The sequence below is a fragment of the Monodelphis domestica genome, chromosome 1, assembly GCF_027887165.1.
Source record: "Monodelphis domestica isolate mMonDom1 chromosome 1, mMonDom1.pri, whole genome shotgun sequence".
NCBI lineage: Eukaryota > Metazoa > Chordata > Mammalia > Didelphimorphia > Didelphidae > Monodelphis > Monodelphis domestica.
The window spans coordinates 368,134,288-368,154,155 of record NC_077227.1 but is presented as its reverse complement, the minus strand read 5'-3'; positions in this window follow the sequence as shown (position 1 = coordinate 368,154,155).

Sequence of the window (19,868 nt, the reverse complement as noted above, 5' to 3'; positions counted from 1 at the left end):
GGTTGGAATCATCAAATTTTCTGTTCAGGTCTGGTCTTTTATTTATGAATGCTTGGAACTCTTCTGTTGTGTTAAATGACCATATTTTCCCCTGTAAGAATATAGTCAGTTTTGATGGGTATTTTATTATTGGTTGTAGACCTAGTTCCCTTGCTTTCCAGAATATCGTATTCCATGCCTTTCAGTCCTTCAGTGTGGATGCAGACAGATCCTGTGTTATCCTCACCGTGTTTCCATGGTATCTGAATGGCTTCTTCTTGCTAGCTTGTAATATCTTTTCTTTCATCTGATTGTTTTTGAATTTGGCTATAACATTTCTTGGTGTTGTCAGTTGGGGATTAAATACAGGGAGTGATCTGTGGATTCTTTCAATCTCCACTTTCCCCTCTTGTTCTAGGATCTTGGGACAGTTTTCCTGGATAATTTCCTCTAGTATTATGTCCAGGCTTTTTCTTTTGTCATGATCTTCTGGTAGTCCAATTATTCTTAAATTGTCTCTTCTTGAACGATTTTCTAAATCGTCTGTTTTGTGAATGAGATGCTTCACATTTTCCTCAATTTTTCATTCTTTTTGTTTTGTTTTATAGTGTCCTGCTGCCTTGTGAGGTCACTTGATTCTTGTTGTTGTATTCTGGTTCTTAAAGATTGGATTTCATCTCTGGCTTTTTGGTCGTCTTTTTCCTTCTGGTCTGATTTTCTTTGAAGATTGTCTTTCATCCTCTTTATCTCATCTTTCATCTCCTTTGCCACATCTTTCATCTCCTTTGCCTCATTTTCCAGCTCGTTGATTTTGGCTTTCAAGACACTTATTTTTCTTGTTTTAGTTCAAGTCCCTCTATTTCCAGATGACTTATCTTAATTTTTAAGTTCTTTTCCCAATTGTCTTCAGCCTCTCTGAGGTGTGTTTTGAGTTCTTCCACAGCCTGTATCCAATTTGCTGGGATTTCTGGTTTATCGTTTGCTGATCTCTCCCCCTCTGTTCCATTTGCTGAGTAGTAGCTGTCTATTGTAGTTTCTTTCTTCTTTTTCTGTTGTTTGCTCAAATTCACCCCTTCTTTACTCCCCATATTTGTCTGTGCTCTTGTTTCTCTCATTTTCTTTGTTTTTTGGGGACTTCTATCAGTCTCCCCTCTTGGAGCTTTAACAGAAGATCTCTTGGTGTAATCTCTGGGGGAGGGATGTTGGGGGTTTGAGCTTCCCTGTCCTCTGGAGGCTTTTGATTGGCTTAAAGTCCAGCAGTCAATGAGGATGGGTGGGGAGCCTGGGCTTCCCTGCATTCCATAGACTTTTGATGGGATTGGATTCAGCTGGTTCTGTCAGAAGGCTCTGCTTTCTAAGGGGAGAGGGGTTGTGGCCTCCCTGGGCTCTGAGGGCTCCTGATGGGATTAGGTTCACCTTGTTTGTATTGAATGAGCCCTAAAGCAAAAAACCTCCTCCTCCACAATCTGTGTTGAGTGCCTGGAGACTGACCCAGGTTACTTTCAAGGTAAGCCCTTCCTTGCCCTGTTTCTGTTCTTTTAGAAGCTCTGAGGGCTCCTGATGGGATTAGGTTCAGCTGGTGTGGGCCAAATGATCCACGAGCAAAAAAAAAAAAGAAAAAGAAAAAGGAAAAAAAGAAAAAAACTCCTCTGCTACAATCTGTGTTGAATGCCTGGAGATTGGCCCAGGTTACTTTCAAGGTAAGCTCTTCGGAGCAACCCCTTTGCCGGCCCTAAGGTCTCTCTCCTTTCAGTAGCTCTGAGGGCTCCTGATGGGATTGGGTTCAGCTGGTGCCCTAAAGCTGGGACCTCCCTTGAGACTCAGTTGGAAGGACCCTGCCAGGGGGCTACAGGCTTCACCCTTCTCTCTATGTTTCCCTGCCGTCTGTGTTGGGTGTCCCAGAGACTGACTCAGGTTGTTTTCAAGGTGAGTCCTTCAAAATAGCCAGCCCTGGGGCCCTTTTGCCAACCCTGAAATTCCCGCTGCTGCTGTGGGCTCATCACTCTGGGTTGGGGGGGAATGGGTCCTGGGTCCTTCCTTCTGCCTGCCCCTTAGATCCGAGTTATCTAGGGTTTGGACTTTTGGGGGACCATACCTTTTGATCCAGGTCCAGGAGGAGGGTTCCCCAGGTCTGTCCTGTTGTTCAGCTTGAATTTCGGTGTCCTAGGAGCTCTCAGTTTGTGATCGGTAAGGAAGGGTTTCTGAGGTCTGAACTTTTGCAGCTTCTAAGCCGCCATCTTCACTTTGGCCCATTTGTAAGCACAAATCTTAAAGATGTCTCTCTGGGTGAAAAGGTTTGCAGAGCTTAGTGATATACTGAATGGAATTCCAAATTGTTTTCCAGAATAGTTAGACTCATTCAAATTTCCAACAGTGCATTAATGAAGCTAACCTCCTTCATTGCATATAAGAAATGTTATTTTCATGTTTTGTCATCTTTGTAAATCCAGTGGTGAAGTATTTTGAAAGGTTAAAAAAAGTTAAAAAAAAACAGAATTGTTTTAACTTGACTTTTTCCCTCTTTTTATTAGTGATTTGGGGCTTTTTCTATAAATTGTTAGTTTTCATTTTGACATTTGAAATTTACTGTGTCATTTGAACATTTATCTATTGGTGAATAGCTAATACATATATAAGGTATACTATATCTATTTAAAGTACATATATATTACCAAATATATATATATATATATACATACTAAAAGTTTGCAATTTTAATCACAGTGTGTATATATATGCTATTTAAATTTATATATAAGTATACATATGTTTTGCACCAATTCCCAATTAATCTTGAATATAAGACTTCATTACAAACATTTTTTCTCTTCTTTTCTAAATCTGACTGCATTGGCTTTGTTTTCTTCTGCAATCAAGTTTTCAATTTTATACAACTGAAATTCTTTAAATATTTAACATGTTTATTCATTTGTGTTATATTTGATATAGAAAGGTCATCCTAATTTTCAGGTTATTCCAACTTTGTTAAATGTGTTCTGAAGCAAATATTCAAATGGAATTTTTAACTTTGATGTTGCATTTTAATCTTCAATTCACCAGAACAGGGAAATTTTCAGTGGCCAAAATTATGAGTCTATATTATATTCTTTCACCATCAGGATTTGTAATCAGTTGACACATGATATAACAAACCATAAAGCACTCCATAAATTTGAGATATTCTTATTATAATTATCAGTAATCCAAAAGATGTGGCATTACAGTTCTGATGTCTGAAATGTATTTTAAGTAGAAGCTTTTGTTTCCCAAATTAACTCATCCTGTGTCTTGAGCATTAGCCTTGCCACTCATGAAATTGTTCCTTTTATTGTGTGTTTGTTCTTCATGTGTTTTGTGTCATTTGTTCTGGATTCTACTCTTTCTCACATACCTCACTGAACTAGGATGACAGTGAATGTTGTAATGCATATCCTATCTCAAATGGGTCTACCATTTATAAAATTGAAATAACTTTACATTCAAACTTACGTATAACATATTTTGAAGGCCATAACCACATTTGAGAGCCACAATTATGGACATGTATGCATATGTGTGTGGATATCTGCCCACACTGTAAGTTATTACATTTTTATTGGATGTATGAGCACATACTCACTGTGTGGACCAGCTCACTCACTACAACTTAAACATGCCTATATCCCGAGAGAAAATCATCATGTAATTACATAGTCAAACTCACAGAATCCTAGGAATGATCCAGAATGTATTCCTCCTATAATAATAAATTACTAAATTTCTTGAGCATCCACCAATAAAATTCTATTATATAAACAAGCTACTCAGAATAATGGCAAATTTAGATATTAAATATAACTGTCTATATACTAATGCAGCCAAATAAATAACACTGTAGATACTCATATATTAAATCAAATTCAAAAATAATTAATTGTATCACAATTTATAAATAAATCCTAATTACTTTCTTCCACTCATATACATAATATTTGTGGAAAAGAGATGGCACATGCTTATAAAAAATTGCCAAGAAAATATATAAGTGAGGTAAACCAATTTGCTTGAGCAACTCACAGAACAAGAATGCAGACTTCCATGTGATTGGTCCTTTCAGAAATGCCTGCACCACACAATGTTGATTTTCAGCTCACCTTCTGGTGCTTATCACTTTCCAGATGAGTATATCATCTTCCCCTCTCTTCTCAAACTGATATCAATCACATATTAAAACTTTTTTTTTTGGAGAAAGGAAATGAAGATAGTAGTAAGAGAACTAGGGTTCTAATCTCTGAATTTTACTTTTACATAGCTATTGTTCTCAACATTTTTTCAGCAACAACCAGTGGAGGGAGGAAGCATTCCTTTTAGGCTACTGGGAAGAGGGGTGTGTGAAAATGTCCTCAGGCACACATGGAGATGGGGAAGGAAGCTGCCCTCCTCTGTCATATGTGCCATAAGTTTGCCAACATAGTTACTAGTATGTTCCCCATGCAGTCAAATAACAAACTGATTCCCCAACTTTGTTGATATGTACAGGTCCTCAGATGCTGCTTTACTTCCTGGGATGTACCTGGAAATGATCTTGAAAAAAGTCTATAGGATTTTACACTAAATTTATCAAGACAATTTTTGAACACTTTGTTTTGGTAGTCTTGTAGGGTTAGGAGCCAAGGAGTAAATGGATAGTGAGGAAAAAAACCAGGAATAAACATTTATATTGTACCTGGTATGTGTGTGTCACACATTGTGCGAATCATTTTTAAAGTTATTACCTCTTATGATCCTCAAAACTAAGACAAGTAGTGTTATTATCCCCATTTTTAGTTAAGGAAACTGAAGAATCAGAAGTTAAGTGATTTGTAAAAGGTCACAAAGCTAATAAGTGTCTGAGGTGGGATTTGAACTCAGCAAGACTGTGTATGATAAACCCAAAGATCCTAGCTTTGGGGCCAAAAATCCTCTATTTGAAAAAAAACTGCTGGGAAAATTGGAAAAAAATATGGGAGAGATTATGTTTAAATCAACATCTGACATCCCACACCGAATTAAATTTAGAATGGGTGAATGACTTAAATATAAAGAAGGAAACTATCAGTAAATGAGGTGAACATAGAATAGTATGTTCTGATCTTTGTCAGATCTTTAGGAAAGGAAATATTTCAAGACCAAGCAAGAGTTAGAAAAACATTAAAAAATGTAAAATGAATACATTTAATTACATTAAATTAAAAAGGTTTTATACAAACAAAACCAATGCAACCAAAATTAGAAGAGAATCAATAAATCAGGGAAAAAAATTTTATAACAAAACCTCTGACAATGATCTAATTACTCAAATATATAAGGAGGTAAATCAATTGTATAAAAAATCAAGTCATTCTCCAATGGATACATAGGCAAGGAACATGAATCGGCAATTTTCAGATAGCACATGAAAAAGTGTTCTAAATCTCTTATAATCAGAGAAATGCAAAGCAAAACAACTCTTAGGTATTACCTCACACCTAGCCGATTGGCTAACATGACAGCAAAGGAAAATAAATTTAGAGGATGTAGCAAAATTGGGACATGAATGCATTGCTGGTAGAATTGTGAATTGATCCAACCATTCTGGAGGGCAATTTGGAACTATGCCCAAAGGTTGCTAAAAGACTACCTATCCTTTGATCTATCCATAGCACTGCTGGGTTTGTACCCCAAAGAGATAATTAGGAAAAAGACTTGTATAAAAATGTTTATAGTCACACTCTTGGTGGTGGCAAAAAATTGGAATATGAGAGGATGTTCTCCAATTGAGGAAGAGCTGAACAAACCGTGGTATATGTTGTTGATGGAATACTATTGTGAGACCATCGATACTATTGAGGAGACCATCAAGCAGTTCTACTCTGACCTGAGTGCCGTCCTGCACTCAGTGCCCACAAATGACAAGCTGATACTACTGGGAGATTCAAAGCCCGCATTGGCCAGGACCATGAAAGATGGAAAGGAGTGCTCGGCAAACACGGCGTGGGCAAAATGAACAACAATGGCCTACTGCTACTCAGCAAATGCTCAGAGTTCGAACTCAACATCAGGAACACTGTGTTCAGAATGGCAAACAAATATAAAACAACGTGGATGCACCCATGATCAAAACAGTAGCATCTCATTGACTCATTGTAAGCCGGCGAGACATCCAGGATGTACAGATCACCAGATCCATGAGAGGAGCTGAATGCTGGACAGACCACCGATTGGTTAGAGCGACTCTTCAAATGCGCATTGCACCTTGCTATCCAAAAGGTGCCCTGATAGTTCACGCATTTCACAATGTGAGTCATCCTTAAAGATCCATCTTATTTGCAAACATTCCATTCCTGCATGGATGACAAGCTGTCTGCCAAGGGACCACTCACTGGAAGCTCAACTGAGAAATGGAACCAGTTCAGAGACGCAGTGAAAGAAACATCAAAGGCAGTCCTAGGCCCCAAACAACGCAACCACCAGGACTGGTTCGACCTGCTATTGAAGACATATTGAGGAAAAAGAACAAAGCCTTTATGGAGTGGCAAAATAACCCAAACTCTGCTCCTAAAAAGGACAGATTCAAGTCTCTCCAAGCCATGGCACAGTGTGAGATCAGGAATATGCAAGACCAATGGTGGGAAAAAAAGGCAGAAGAAATCCAGCGGTTTGCTGATACAAAAAACTACAAACAATTTTTCAGTGCCCCCAAGACTGTCTATGGGCCATTAAAACCCACTACCACTCCCTTGCTATCCTGTGATGGTGACACTCATAAAAGATAAAAAAGGCATTAGCAACAGGTGGAAAGAAGACTTCAGTCAGCTTCTCAACTGGCCCTCTTCAGTCGACCAAAGCCCACTTGACTAGATCCCCCAAAACTGCACCATTGAACAAATTGACGTCCCTCCTTCAATAGAGGAAGTCCAAAAAGCCATTAAACAAATGAGTGCAGGCAAGGCACCTGGTAAAGACAGGATCCCAACCAAGGTGTATAAGGCCTTAAATGGAAAGGCTCTCCAAGCATTCCACATAGTGCTGACCAGCATATGGGAAAAGGAAGACATGCCCCCAGAACTCAGAGATGCCTCCATCGTAGTCCTATACAAGTACAAAGGCTCATGAGCAGCCTGTGACAACTACAGAGGCATCTCACTACTCTTCACTGCTGGAAAGATCCTCACCCATGTTATACTCAACAGACTCCTGTCATCTGTTTCAGAGCAGAACCTACCTGAATCACAATGTGGCTTCCGACCAGATCGTAGCACCATCGACATGGTCTTCACGGTAAGGCAAATGGAGGAAAAAAGAAACTGAGTCTCTACATTGTCTTCATAGACCTGACAAAGTCTTTTGACACAGTGAACAGGGAAGCATTGTGGGTGATCCTCAGCAAGCTCGGTTGCCCAGCAAAATTCGTCAAACTGATCCAGCTCTTTCATGTCGACATGACAGGGGAAGTCCTATCTGGTGGAGAGACTTCTGACGACTTCAACATCTCCAATGGCGTGAAACAAGGCTGTGTCCTTGCTCCGGTGCTATTCAACCTATACTTCACCCAAATATTATGACATGCTGTGATGGATCTAGACCTGGGCGTCTACATCAAATACTGACTGGATGCCTCACTATTTGACCTTCACCGCCTGACTGCAAAAACAAAGACAACAGAGAGACTCATCCTGGAAGCTCTCTTCACAGATGATTGTGCTCTCATGGCCCACCAAGAAAATCATCTTCAAACCATTGTGGACAGATTCTCCACCACAACAAAACTGTTTGGTCTGACTATCAGCCTCAGCAAAACAGAGGTGCTATTCCAACCTGCACCAGGGAGGCCAATGAACCAGCCGAGCATTTTAATCGACAGCACACAGCTTTCTAAAATCAACACTTTCAAGTACCTGGGCAACACCATCGCCAACGACGGGTCCCTAGACCACGAGATCAATGCTAGGATCCAAAAGGCGAGCCAGGCACTCGGGTGGCTGCGCTGCAAAGTCCTCCAACACAGCGGTGTAAGCACTGCGACGAAGCTCAAAGTGTATAACGCAGTGGTCCTCAGCTCGCTCCTGTACGGTTGTGAGACATGGACACTGTACAGGAAGCACATGAAACAGCTGGAGCAATTCCACCAACGCTCTCTCCAGTCAATCATGAGGATCCGATGGCAGGACCGAATCACCAATCAGGAAGTCCTCGACAGAGCCAACTCCACCAGCATCGAAGTCCTGGTCCTCAAAACCCAGCTACGATGATCTGGACACGTCATCCGCATGGACCCACAGCGAATACCAAGATAGGTATTCTATGGTGAACTGTCAGCTGGACTCAGGAAACAAGGCCAACCAAAGGAAAGATTCAAGGATCAGCTAAAGTCCAACTTGAAGTGGGCTGGCATTACACCAAAGCAACTAGAACTCGCTGCCTCTGTCAGAAGCAGCTGGCAAACCCACATTAACCATGCCGCCATCACCTTTGAAGATGAACGATATCGAAGTCTTGCCGCTGCACGTGAACCCCGACACCAGACCACAACCACACCTCCCATAACAACTGGCGTCCCATGCCCCATGTGCCACAAACTTTGCACCTCAGCCTTTGGACTCCAAAGCCACATGAGGGTACATCAATAGATGATAATGCACAAAGAAATTGTCATTCTCGGTAACTGAGAGACTGCCACTATACTATTGTGCTCAAAGGAATAATGAACTGGAAGAACTCCATGTGAACTGGAATAACCTCTAGGAATTGCTGCAGAGGGAAAGGAGCAGAACCAGGAGAACATTGTACACAGAGACGGATGCACTGTGGCACAATTGAATGTAGTGAACTTCTCTACTAGCAGCAATGATCCAAGACAATTCAGAGTGACTTAAGAGAAAGAATGCTATCCACATCCAAAGAAAGAACTGAGGGAGGAGAAACACAGAAGAAAAACAACTGCTTGATCACCTAGATCAATGGGGATATTTGGGTGGATGGAGACTCTAAATGAGCACCCTAGTACAAGTACCAATAATATGGAAATTGGTCTTGATCAATGACACATGCAAAACTCAGTGGAATTGTGTTTTGGCTACTGGAATGGGATGAGAGGAGAGGGAAAGAACATGAATCATGTAACCATGGAAAAATGTTCTTAATCAATTAAATAAAATTAAAAAAAAAGAAACACCTATCTTAAAGTTATTATCTTATCAATACTTAGTATATTTCCTAATTTCCTTACTAAAATCCCCCCCCCTTTTGAGCACTTTTGGGAATATTAAAGACATTCCTGACAGCTGATCAACCTAAATATTCAATTTCTCCACTTATTGTATACTATTATCTTATTCTATCCAAAAATTAACAAACCAAATTCCTTATCTTATACTTAGCTTATGCTATTCTTACTGTATTCCTATCTAAGCAATGCTACTCTAGGGGTATTAGTAAAAGAAAAGAATACAATAAAGAGAACATACTTTAATTCACTTGCAACCATACAAGCTGAAAATATTACAAATATAGAAATACAAAATGCAAACCTTTGCAAAAATATAGCCAAAAAATCCAAAATGCAAAATGCAAACTCCAAACTTTTCCAAAAACAATTACAAAGAACAAAATTGCATCCTAATGCTAATACATAAAACAGCCCTATCTAAAAACAATAACCTTATAATAATCTTGCAAACTTTGAAAAAAAAACAGTTACAGAAAACCAATGTAGTTTATATTTTTACAAAAAAAATAGAATCTATCTCACTATGCAAAAACTCTGCATCTTAAAAAATTCTATTTGAACAATTCAAAACAAAACTTTTTACCTATGCTAAGACCTTATCCTGTCACTAATACAGGAAACAAAAAAAAAACTGTCTACATAAAACTGAAAACTGAATCTACTATCCTAAGAAATTTAACTCTTACAACTCTGACTATTCACATACATATACAGAAACCTGAACATAGTCACACTTACGTACACTAGTTTTGTACATACTCACAATCTGTTTCTATACAAAATTTATACCTATATATACTTTTTACACACTTTTACACAAATGTACAAATCTTTATAAAATTTTGTACTATGTACACATTTTTACATACTATGTATATGATATATATATATATTATGTACAAACTATATACAGCTATGTACATTAGGCATGTAAGAGGAAGATAAATTTTACCCCTCTTTGAGACTATAACAAAAAAATCATGAAGTTTTTTCTTTTAAAATACATTTTAAAAGAGGATACTAGCAAAAAGACTCCAGCAAGTGATCAGAAGGATCATTCACCATGATCAAGTAGGATTCATACCAGGGATGCAGGGCTGGTTCAACATTAGGAAAACCATCCACATAATTGACCACATCAACAAGCAAACTAGCAAGAATCACATGATTATTTCAATAGATGCAGAAAAAGCCTTTGATAAAATACAACACCCATTCCTATTAAAAACACTAGAAAGCATAGGAATAGAAGGGTCATTCCTAAAAATAATAAACAGTATATATCTAAAACCAACAGCTAATATCATCTGCAATGGGGATAAACTAGATGCATTCCCAATAAGATCAGGAGTGAAACAAGGATGCCCATTATCACCTCTACTATTTGACATTGTACTAGAAACACTAGCAGTAGCAATTAGAGAAGATAAAGGAATTGAAGGCATCAAAATAGGCAAGGAGGAGACCAAGTTATCACTCTTTGCGGATGACATGATGGTCTACTTAAAGAATCCTAGAGATTCAACCAAAAAGCTAATTGAAATAATCAACAACTTTAGCAAAGTTGCAGGATACAAAATAAACCCACATAAATCATCAGCTTTTCTATATATCTCCAACACAGCTCAGCAGCAAGAACTAGAAAGAGAAATCCCATTCAAAATCACCCTAGACAAAATAAAATACTTAGGAATCTACCTCCCAAGACAAACACAGGAACTATATGAACACAACTACAAAACACTCGCCACACAACTAAAACTAGACTTGAACAAATGGAAAAACATTAACTGCTCATGGATAGGACGAGCCAATATAATAAAAATGACCATCCTACCCAAACTTATTTATCTATTTAGTGCCATACCCATTGAACTACCAAAATACTTCTTCACTGATTTAGAAAAAACCATAACAAAGTTCATTTGGAAGAACAAAAGATCAAGGATATCCAGGGAAATAATGAAAAAAAACACATATGATGGGGGCCTTGCAGTCCCTGACCTAAAACTATATTACAAAGCAGCAGTCATCAAAACAATTTGGTACTGGCTAAGAAACAGAAAGGAAGATCAGTGGAATAGACTGGGGGAAAGCGACCTCAGCAAGACAGTATACGATAAACCCAAAGATCCCAGCTTTTGGGACAAAAATCCACTATTGGATAAAAATTGCTGGGAAAATTGGAAGACAGTGTGGGAGAGACTAGGAATAGATCAACACCTCACACCCTACACCAAGATAAATTCAAAATGGGTGAGTGACTTAAACATAAAGAAGGAAACCATAAGTAAATTGGGTAAACACAGAATAGTATACATGTCAGACCTTTGGGAGGGGAAAGGCTTTAAAACCAAGCAAGATATAGAAAGAATCACAAAATGTAAAATAAATAATTTTGACTACATCAAACTAAAAAGCTTTTGTACAAACAAAACCAATATAACTAAAATCAGAAGGGAAACAACAAATTGGGAAAAAATCTTCATAGAAACCTCTGACAAAGGTTTAATTACTCATATTTATAAAGAGCTAAATCAATTGTACACAAAATCAAGCCATTCTCCAATTGATAAATGGGCACGGGAAATGGATAGGCAGTTCTCAGATAAAGAAATCAAAACTATTAACAAGCACATGAAGAAGTGTTCTACATCTCTTATAATCAGAGAGATGCAAATCAAAACAACTCTGAGGTATCACCTCACACCTAGCAGATTGGCTAACATAACAGCAAAGGAAAGTAATGAATGCTGGAGGGGATGTGGCAAAGTAGGGACATTAATTCATTGCTGGTGGAGCTGTGAACTGATCCAACCATTCTGGAGGGCAATTTGGAACTATGCCCAAAGGGCGACAAAAGAATATCTACCCTTTGACCCAGCCATAGCACTGCTGGGTCTGTACCCCAAAGAGATAATGGACACAAAGACTTGTACAAAAATATTCATAGCTGCGCTCTTTGTGGTGGCCCAAAACTGGAAAATGAGGGGATGCCCATCAATTGGGGAATGGCTGAACAAACTGTGGTATATGTTGGTGATGGAGTACTATTGTGCTAAAAGGAATAATAAAGTGGAGAAGTTCCATGGAGACTGGAACAACCTCCAGGAAGTGATGCAGAGCGAGAGGAGCAGAACCAGGAGAACATTGTACACAGAGACAAACACACTGTGGTATCATCGAACGTAATGGACTTCTCCATTAGTGGTGGTGTAATGTCCCTGAACAACTTGCAGGGATCCAGGAGAAAAAAACACCATTCATAAGCAAAGGATAAACTATGGGAGTGGAAACACCGAGAAAAAGCAACTGCCTGAATACAGAGGTTGAGGGGACATGACAGAGGATAGACTCTAAATGAACACTCTAATGCAAATACTATCAACAAAGCAATGGGTTCAAATCAAGAAAACATCTAATGCCCAGTGGACTTACGCGTCGGCTATGGGGGGTGGGGGGGGGGGGGAGGAAAAGAAAATGATCTATGTCTTTAACGAATAATGCTTGGAAATGACCAAATAAAATATATTAAAAAAAATAATAAAATACATTTTAATTTTCCCTACTATTACCTTAGTGGAATACAACTGAATTCCAGCTGAGGTAAGACCTCATTGAGCTATTGTGTACATTTATGATACTTTCCTTCCAAGGTGATTTATATGTATCCATTTATTGCTATGGACACCAGTACTTGGTTAAGATTTTACAACATTTTGTGACATATATGTCCTAAATATGCATATTTCATGAAAATACATATTTATCAGATCTTCAGAGTCACCTCTTCTGCTATTATCTTCTGCCTCTGTCTTCTGCCTTTATGCTCCCATGGTGCTGTAGTATGTAGTGTTGTTTGTAACTAAAGTGAAAATGTGTAGTGATACAATGACGCACAATTCTTACAGTTCATGTCCATTATCAGTCAGCTTTCCTTTTCTGTGCTGGATTCTTGTGTAAATGTCTCTGTTACCATGTCACTGCCCGGTCTGCTGTTCTCTCTGATTCTGCTATACTATCTTCTTTCTTCAGTCCTCTTCTTCTGGAGTATTCTCCTCTTCCCATATCATTCTGACTGCTGACATCTTGTCTGTAGAGATTGTCTCAGCTGTTCTTTTTCAGGAACCTTCTTTCATATGCAAGCAATGGAACCATGATACTCTCTCTAATATTTCCTCATTTCCTTACTATACTTTCCAAATGTAAGAGTTAAAATAGTTGAGGCCATAAACTGTAGTGATTAAAATAGTGGAAGATATAAATTGTGATAGATATAAAGAGTAGATGAGTAAGTTGTGACCGCAGGAAATATGTTTTCACTACAGTGTTTTGTTTTTAAATCAAATATAAGGCCAAGGAAATAGTCCCAATTATTCAAATATACCCAAGTCAGCTGGGTTTTATAGAGATTTTAATTAATACAAATGAGGAATTAAAGAAAAGGAGAGAAAGAGAGAAAAGGGGGAATAATGAGAAAAGGATAAGCTGGCCCTGGCCAGTCCTGGCCAAGCCAGGCCTAAGCCCTAAGAGAAAAGATCAATCAGTCCTTAATCACTCACCACAAGATCTGTCCAAGCAAAGATTCTAGTGACACCAGGCCAGCTCCATCTCAGCTGACTTCACCAGCTCAATGCTCAATCTGAATGTTTCAGAATGTCCCTTGAGCTCCTATCTGAGCTCCTATTTAAAGGGCATTTTCTCCTATGTCACCTCCCCTAAGTCCTTACATACCAATCACAGTAGACGTTTTTGAAAGGACAGACCATTCTTAGTCCACACCTAAGAAGGTGTAAATTTTTGAGTAATTCATACCAGGAAAGCTCTGAGCAAGTTTCTCATCTCTTTGTTCCTTGTAAATTCACAAGTTGCTTGACCTTTATAGGTACTTATCTTAAAAACTTTTTGCCTTATTATAAGTATGGGTTTAAGTACTTTTCATTGTTCAGAAAAGAGTTTACAAATTTATCTTCCCCTAGGGCAGACTTAAGTAGGTGAAGTAGAGTTCTCACTTTTCTGATCTAAGTAGAATTCTCTGCCCAAATGGGGAATGGTCTTAATCCAATCTTATGAAGTAGGGTCTGGGAATTTTTAAGGTTCACACAAAGCAAAGCTCATTTGTGGGATAGGTAGAAAGTATAATAGTGATGATGCTATAAAAACAAATGGTATTAATAAAATTTAAGAAAAAAATTGATGAAGTATAGAGCATTCATGACGATATAACCAAAAAAGTAAATGCTAATGATATTTGATTATTGGTAGAAGGAAGAAATGAAAATATTTTGTATGACTTAGAAAAGGCTCAGGGGCATGGCAGCTTTTTTCAGGTAGCTAAGAAGTTAATGTTTGGAAGAGTAATCATCTATGTTCTATTTTGTTCTAGAAGACACAGCCAGGATTTGAGGGGGAGGAAGATGCAAAGGGAAAAGTATAGACTAAGGTCAGAAAGCATTAAAGCTATCCAAAAATCCAATGTATTGGTATATAGTGGGTCTCCAATCATGGAAGTGTCCCAATATATAAAAAGACCCTTCCTGTGGTGTCATATTAGGATTTTTTTTGTAATACGTTGGACTATTTGATGACTGAGGTTCCATTCAATCCTGAAATTCTGTGATTTTTCCATTTTGGTTCTGTGGTAGAGGCTAAGTGGTTGCTTATTTTCACTGGGATGGAATAGTGGTCAGCAGGTACAGATAATTCCTTTAAATTATATGACAGAAAACTAAGCAGTGAAATAGTCTCCACTTAATTCAGCAGTAGCTCTCCATCTATTTGACCCATATGATAGCAGACAACTGAAAAGATATCTGTCTTATAGATAGAATGATGAACATGGATTACACATAGTGATTGGCCTCACTTCTACCACACCCCCTTATTGCACATTCTTCTGGGATTTTGTGTCATATAAAGTGGACAAAAGAGATTCCTATCTACCAATGGAATGGTGACTATCTCAAGTTATGTCTGTATGCAGTCATGTTTCAGAAGACATGATTTTCCTTGTAGTATACAAATGTGGATCATAATGAACCATCCTATAGTGGCATCTACTATACTTTTGTTGATCAGGCTGCATAAAATTGGTCTCTAAATGAGTAGATAATTATGCAATTTAGACTGATTGAGAACAGCTTTTCAGTCAATCTATTAATCAGCCAACATTCATTTAAGTACATACTATGGGCCAGGTACTTTATTAGGTACCTAGGATACAAATGAAGCCTTCAAGGTATTTATATTCTACAAATCCATTACTACTGCCTCCTTAGAAAACCAGATCAAGATTCATTGCCTCTGAGGTTCTTCCATGATTACCTCTACCCTGCTCTGATCTCATTTATATCCCTTGTACTCTTTATATCCCTTGTGCACTTGTATATTCAATTATAACTATATTATTCTTACTTGGTGATGAATTGAAATGACATTGAATGCATGCTATTATATGCTTCTACTTTGTAATTACTTTCTTCTTTTAGATTTAAATTCCCCAAGAGTATATCTCTTTTTTCTTTTGGTAGCGCTTCCAACTCACAGAACATGAACTTTATGTGAAGTATATTTTTAAACTCTTTATTAGTTAACCACATATCCAGACTTCATTTTAGGGAAACTCGAGCATCAGACCCATTCTTCTATACCTTAAAGATAACTTGCAGTACAATATTTAGCCTATGTCATGTGGGTCTCATTCTTATTCTAACACTTTTCCTCTCCCACAATTTTTATCACAGTACATTATAAATTAGGGCATATGTGTTAAGGTTACAGTTTCTCAGGATTATAAAATATGATTTGGTTGTTTGTTGTTCAATTGTGTCAGAGCCCTTAGTGATCACATTTAAAATTTTCTGAGTAAAGATACTGGAATGGTTTGCAACTTCCTTCTCCAGCTCATTTCACAAATGAGAATAATGAGGAAAACAGAGATTATGACATACCCATAATCATACACTTAGTGAGCATCTAAACTAGATTTGAATCCAGTTCTTCCTGACTCTACTCCTGGTGCTAGCTATATCCATTAGCCACTGAAATTTTTAAATAACTAGTTCATGGATGAATATTGATCATACACAATGACTATTCTCTCTTCCATACCATTCACTGCTCTTCATGATATTCAAATAATTGAATTCTTAATTCCTTTTCCAGTATCTCTATGTTCCAGGAATTTTGGGGGGGTCTATCCTGTTTGATTGCCCTCCAAACCAAACTACCTCTAAGAAAACAGCATGAAATTGCCAAAAGGATTAATTGGGATTAATCCAGTATAACCTCATTATATGTGCTTCTCAGTTTGGGCAAAAATAGGCAATGTATACCTTATAACCATCCTTAAACACTCTACTTTTCAGTATTGTAGTTTTCAAGTCCATTTAGACAAATTGTGGGAAAGCTTGGTGGCAGGAGAGAAAGGAGTAAAGAAGGGTTTCGGCTCTTAATATTCAATTAACACTGTATCCTTTAAAACAGAATTTCAGGTTTTTGATTGGCACTGCCTAATTCCATTTCTTTTAGTCCCAGTAGGATTTAAATTACTGACAGATAAACAACAAGTTCTAGGTTAATCATGATTAAAACTGCTTTTGCAAGGTTTCCCCTTTATCCTTTTACCCTAATATGCAACTGAGTGGTTGTAATGCCTTATGACTGGAGATCAAAGGAAGGAAAAAAGAAATGGTAGTGAGGGGTTCTGCTATGAGCATGTTCTATGATGTGTGTCTGAAAGATTTATATCCTAATCAAAAGAAATGTGATTGAATTTTCTCATAGAAAATTGTTTTAATGGTAAGTATATGTGCCTCATAGCTTTTGAACTCAAGGCAAACTTCCTTTTCTTATTTTTTATTACCCTTACCTTCCATCTTGTAATCAATATTCTGTATTGCTTCCAAGGCAGAATAGTGGTAGAGGCTAGGCAATGGGGGTTAAGTGACTTGTCCAGGGTCACACAGTTAGGAAGTGTCTGAATCCATATAAAATAAAATCCAAATAAAATAAAAAGCTAATCAAAATAATCAACAACTTTAGCAAAGCTGCAGGATACAAAATAAACCCACATAAGTCAGCAGCATTTCTATATATCTCAAACCCATTTCAGTAGCAAGAATTAGAAAGACAAATTACATTTAAAAAATTCCCTAGACATTATAAAATACTTAGGAATCTATCTGCCAAGACAAACACAGGAACTATATATGAACACAACTACAAAACACTCTCCACACAATTAAAACTAGATATAAACAATTGGAAAACATTTATTGCTCATGGGTGGGATGATCTAACATAATAAAAATAACAATCTTACCAAAATTAATTTTCTTATTTAGTGCCATACCCATTGAACTACTAAAAAACTTTCTTTACTGAATTAGGAAAAAAAAACAAAGATAAAGTTCATTTAGAAGAACAAAAGATCAAGGATATCCAGGGAAATCATGAAAAAAAATGCAAAGGCAGGAGGACTTGCAGTCCAGCAATGGTCATCAAAACAATTTAGTACTGGCTAAGAGATAGAAAGGAGGATCAGCAGAATAGACTTAGGGTAAATTACCTCAGCAAGACAGTCTATGATAAACCCAAAGATCCCAGTTTTTGGAACCAAAACCCACTATTTGATAAAAAAAACTGCTGGGGAAATTAGAAGACAGTGTGGGAGAGATTAGGTTTAGATCAATATCTCAAACCCTACACCAAGTTAAACTCAGAATGGGTGAATGACATGAATAAAAAGAAGGCATCAATAAGCAAATTAAGTGAACACAGAAAAGTATACTTGTCAGACCTTTGGGAAAGGAAAGACTTTAAAACCAAGCAAGAGCTAGAAAAATCACAAAATGTAAAATCAATAATTTTGATTACATCAAATTAAAAAGATTTTGTACAATCAAAACTAATGCATTCAAAATTAGAAGGGAAACAACAAATTGGGAAACAATTTTCATACCAAAAACCTCTGACAAAGGTGTGATTACTCAAATTTATAAAGAGCTAAACCAATTGTACAAAAAATCAAGCCATTCTCCAATTGATAAATGGACAAGGGACATTAATAGGCAATTTTCAGTTAAAGAAATCAAAACTATTAATAAGCACATGAAAAGGTGTTCTAAATCTCTTATAATCAGAGAAATGCAAATCAAAACAACTCTGAGATATCACCTCACACCTAGCAGTTTGGCTAATATGACAGCAAAAGAAAGTAATGAATGCTGGAGGGGATGTGGCAAAGTAGGGACATTAATGCATTACTGGTGGAGTTGTGAATTGATCCAACCATTCTGGAGGACAATCTGGAACTATGCCCAAAGGGTCATAAAAGACTGTCTGCCCTTTGATCCAGTCATAGTACTGCTGGGTTTGTACCCCGAAGAGATAATAATAAAAAAGACATGTACAAAAATATTCATAGCTGCTCTTTTTGGTGGCAAAAAATTGGAAAATGAGGGGATGCCCTTTGATTATGGAATGGCTGAACAAATTGTGGTATATGTTGGTGATGAAATACTATTGTGCTCAAAGGAATAATAAAGTGGAGGAATTCCATGGGAACTGGAGTAACCTCCAGGTATTGATGCAGTGTGAGAGGAGCAGAACCAGGAAAACATTGTACACAGAGACTGATACACTATGGTATAATCAAACGTAATGGACTTCTCCATTAGTGGCAATGCAGTGACCTTGAACAACTTGGAGGACTCTATGAGAAAAAAACACTATACACAATCAGAGGAAACATTATGGGAGTAGCAACACCAAAGAAAAACACCTGCTTGAATATATGGATCGAAGGGATATGGAATGCAAACATCAACAACGCAGAAATAGGTTCTGATCAAGGACACAAGTAATACTCAATAAAATTTCATGTTGTCTTCAGGAAGGGATGTTGGAGGGGAGGGAGGGAAATAATGTGATTATTGGAAACAAGGAATAATGTTCTAAATTGACTGAATAAATTAATTCATATGGGAAAAAATAAATAAATTCATCACAATTTGGTATTCTTTTCAACAAATAAAATAAAATAAAATAAAAACCATCCTAGACAATATAAAATGCTTAGGAATCTAGCTGCCAAGACAAACACAGTAACTATATGAACACAATTACAAAACACTCTCCACACAATTAAAACTAGATCTAAACACTTGGAAAAAACATTGATTGCTCATGGGTGGGATGAGCTAACATAATAAAAATTATAATCCTACCCAAATTCATTTACTTTTCTAGTGCCATCCCCATTGAACTACCAAAAAAACCTTCTTTACTGAAATAGAAAAAAACCATAACAATGTTCATTTGGAAGAACAAAAGGTCGATGATATCCAGAGAAATCATGAAAAAAAAAATGTGAAGGATGGTGGCCTTGCTATCCCAGATCTCAAACTATACTATAATGCAGTGATCATCAAAATAATTTGGTACAGGCTAAGAGACAGAAAGGAGGATCAGTGGAATAGACTTGGGGTAAGTGAACTCAGCAAGACAATGTAGATTAACCCAAGGATCCCAGTTGTTGGGACCAAAACCCACCATTTGATAAAAAACTGCTGGGAAAATTGGAATATAGTATGGGAGAGATTGGGTTTGGATCAACATCTCACACCCTACACCAAGATAAATTCAGAATGGGTGAATTACT